Here is a 4,651-nt window from a genome sequence, read left to right as displayed (position 1 = left end):
ACTCCAATGTCACTAACAATAGTAATTGAAAGGGTCTCCCATTAAAAATCTGAATATGTTGATTTTACTAGTATAGTGTCTAATGTTATGCAAAAAGTCAAAACTACTCGTCATATGATTTGATAGCCCTAAATCAACAAACCAAGGAGAAGAAACAATCTAACCCTTATCTTGTAAGCCCAATGTAGAGAAGGCCAAGACAATCATCTGCTGGACCATTTTTGGGGTAAGAACATTTTGATTGGTGCTAGCTTGTGAAATTGTCGAAGTATTACCTTGAACATCAGGTTGAGATGCCCATTTTAGAGGTCAAGTGGAATAGTCCTTAATGAAATACCTTGATTGCTTATAGTAATTTTAGACTATCTGAGGACAGTTACGAGAAACATGACCGTATCCTTTGCAGTAAAATACTAAGGTTTACCCTTCTCCCGTCTTTGGACAACATATGCAACGTTGACCACATCACATGAGGAACATCTTGCTCCAATATGAGCTTAGGTAGCCAATCATTGCTCCTAACGTAAAAGTTTAACCAGACACACATCTAATGAAAGAATCAGATCACGATTTAATAAACTTGCACAAATTACTTCAAACTTGAGTCTTAATTTCATAAAAAACTAATTCCACTTGCTAACCGCCTAAATATCTTGTAGAGCTGGTAAGGCCGTCACATGGACCTTATCATAAACTATGCCAAAGTATTTACCCCATAAGTTCAGAAAACTAGAATATTATTGCTCAATATTAAGATTACCCCGAGTGTAGTTGGCAATTTCTAATTCCAACTAAAATCTCCATGTATTATTGTCTTGATAATAAATCCGCTTTAAGTATTCTCACATCTCCTTTGCAATAGTGAAGGAGAGTAAATTATTCACCATGTGTGCTTCCATAGACCCCAAGATCCAAGAGATAATATGAGCATTCTTCATTTCCCATGCACTAACATCTTTTCCATCGTCAGGAACTTTAGAGGTCACATTAATATGATCCCAAAGTTCCTTTCCCTTTAAAAATATTTTAAATTAAAATTCCCATATCGAATAATTTTCCCAATAGATTTAACGAAAATGCTTCAACTGGAATATGCTATATTGCAAAGAGGTCAACCAAACGAACCAAAAAAATAAAAGTAGCCCACATCAAATACCAGCCTACAAGTTGGCAACCCCAAAATTAACCAAGGCCCACACAATTATTGTCCTAATTAGGATAACCCAAGAATCCAACTCCATACAAATTAGCAGCCCACAATCCAACAATTATTAGCCCAATTACAATTCCAAGAATCCAACATAAGCAGCCCACAATCCAACAACCGGTCTACCAAAGTTTGACGTCATAATAGGTACCCACAGAGATGCAAACCCATAATAATGCTAAAATCATCGAGCACACAGTGACGCTAAAATCGCATTGATTACAAGCAGAGGATCGCCGAAAAATTGTGTCTATTACTCAATAGATGCTAGAAATCGCATCAAAACACCCACAAAGACATCAAAAATTCATCGAACAACCATAGATGCCGAAAATTCTGAGGCGGAATTTTGTTCATTGAGACAGAGTCACACCAAAAATCGTGACGTCGACCAGAGACTGATTGACCTTGAAAATTGCAAAAAAAAAATCGCTGGAACAAAGTTGTCGTCACTAAGAATTGAAGATTCAGCAACTGTTTCTATAGGTATGGCTCTAATACCATGTGAAAGTTTTAGCTAAATGTCTTTCCTGCTTAGAGATTCTTTGTATTATATAGATAAATATCTCATGTGTACATGGTAATGATACAATTATACTTAAAAGCATCTCCTAAAATACAATATACACATATGGATAAATATAACAATAAGCGTAATCTTTGTGATCTCAATCTTATAATACCTAACTCTTGGAACTTGTTTTCCATAATAAAATTATTATTAGGATGATAACATGGTTAGCTACCAACATGCTTTAATGTATATAATTCCAGTTGTACATGTTAATTGGAATAACATTATACATGGCAACAGGGCTTTGTAGCCAAGTTAAACCATTGCCTCTTCTTTAACCCTAGAGAAAACAATTATTAGTAATGCTGGTATAGTTTTACCAGGTAGAGAAGGAAAAAATAGAAACCAATACTTTCTTAGCCCCTGATTTTAACTAACATAATACACTAGGCTGTAACAGTGATCCTCAAGTCACTTTAATGATGAAAAGGTGGTCTTAGAACCCAAAATTACACTTTGCATTATCTAATTAGTTTTCCTATTGATTATGTTCTGCTTATTCCAAGTCAACTTCCATGCATAATCCACAATAGATTACCAGCTCCAATTTTAAATATCTGAATTGTATTCTAATTCTAATGAGAATTCTTCGACCATGTTGGTATTAACAGTCCCAATACTCGAAGTAAAATCACAGAAATTAAAAAGAACACGATGATTTTTCGCCCGTAGGCCCGAATGTTCACCTAAGAATGGGCTACGTCACCACGTTGAGCTTCCATCGAAGTGGTTAACGCTCTAATCCACTAGAAACCAACAATAGAGTGTCAATACAAGTTTACAAACTTCAGATCTACCAAAGATCAGCCCTCTGACCCTATTTTTTCTCTCACAGACACGAACGGCAGATTACACCAAGTAATCGAGCTTTACAGTTCACCAAAGAATAGATGCAATCTCTACACAAAGTACACCAAGCTAGATCTCACCAAGAACATCTAAAACAACTCAGAGATTGCAACCAAAAACCAGGAGTTTTTTAGAGAGAAGAAAATTACAGAGAGCAAACACGAAGAACAAACCCTAGAAGTCTCTCGAATAATCGCAAATGAAAAATCTAGGGTTAGTATAATGAAAATCCAGATGCATCCAACGGTTCAGACAACTCCACTTGGCACAATCTGCTCCATCCAATTAAAACTAAATAAAGTCGCATTTTGGAGGAACACGAGTTTGCACAGAATGGGGGCAAACCGGGTCATAAGCTTGGGCTTAGCTATTGGGTTCAATCATTGGGCCAAAGGTGTTAAGCATTTTCTTAACAATCTCCACCTTGCTTGACACTTTTGGGTTTCATTATGGACTAGAGGTTAACTCCTCCTTCGATATCATATGCTCTATGTACATGCAAAAGAAATTTCAATTAGGAATAACATTTAGGATATTTAAACAATCCCTAAATTTATGTACATGAAGTATTTTTGTACCCATATCTGCTGGATTACACTTAGTGGAAATCTTTTCAATTTTTATAATCTTATTTTCTATAATGTCTCTTATAAAATGAAATTTGACATTTACGTGTTTTGTTCTATCATGAAAAATTGGATTTCTACTAAGATGTATAGCAGATTGGATGTCAGAATGTATTAAAGCATCATTACCAGTAAAGCCAATTTCATCCAACAGATTTTTCAACCAAATACCTTCATTTACTGCATCTGTGGCTACAATATATTCAGCCTCTGTAGATGACAGGGCTACTATCTTTTGCAAATGTGATTTCCAACTTATGCAGGTGTCATTTAAGGTAAATACATATGCAAATGTTGATTTCCTATTGTCACAATTACCAGCAAAATCAGAATCTACAAATCCTTTTAGTTTAATCCCAGTTTTCCTTTTTCCAAACATTAGTCCTAAGTTTGAAGTTCCCTTAAGTTATCTAAGTAGCCATTTCATGCCTTCCCAGTGTTGTTCACCAGGATTGCTCATATATTTACTTAATACACTTATAGCAAAAACAAGATCAGGCCTTGTGCAAACCATAATGTACATTACTGAACCTATAGCATTTGCATAAGGGATTTTATCCATTCTATTTCTTTCTGTTTCAGTTTTAGGACACTGTTCAATAGAAAATTTAAAATGACTACCAAGTGGTAAGGTAACTTCTTTTGCCTTATCCATAGCAAATTTACATAGAATTTTGGAAATATATGTCTCTTGAGTTAGAAATAGTGTGCAGTCACTTCTATTTCTCCTAATTTCCATTCCTAAGATTCTTTTAGCTGATCCTAGGTCTTTCATTTCAAACTCTTGTTTTAACTTTTGCTTAATATTATTTATTTCAGTTACATCACACCTAGCAAGTAACATATCATCAACATAAAGCAAGTGATAATAAGAACCAGGACCTCCACCACCTTTATAATAAAAGTAAGGATCATATTCACTTCTATTAAAATCAAGATCTTTTATGAAAGTATCAAACCTGATATACCAATGTCTAGGGGCCTATTTCAGCCCATGGAGTGATTTTTGCAAAAGGCACACACAGTTTTCCTTTCCCTTTTGTTCAAAACCTTTTGGTTGGGTCATGTAAATTTTTTCTTCTAAGTTATCATGTAAAAATACAGTTTTTACATCTAACTGTTCCAGTTCAAAATCAAATTGAGAAACAATGCAGAGAAGAATTCTTATAGAAGTGTATTTGACTACAGGAGAGAAAATTTCATTATGGTCAATTCCTTCTCTTTGGTTAAAGCCCTTTGCAACTAATCTAGCCTTGAATCTAACATTTCCTTCTTTTGTGTCACCTTCTTTGATTTTATAAATCCATTTATAGTCAATGACCTTCCCCTCTTTTGGTTTGGTAACTAAGACCCAAGTCTTATTTTTTTCAAGTGAAAGCATTTCATCTTTCATTG

This window comes from Olea europaea, chromosome 6 (assembly GCF_002742605.1).
Source record: "Olea europaea var. sylvestris chromosome 6, O_europaea_v1, whole genome shotgun sequence".
NCBI classification, from domain to species: Eukaryota; Viridiplantae; Streptophyta; class Magnoliopsida; order Lamiales; family Oleaceae; genus Olea; species Olea europaea.
This window is presented reverse-complemented; position numbering follows the sequence as displayed.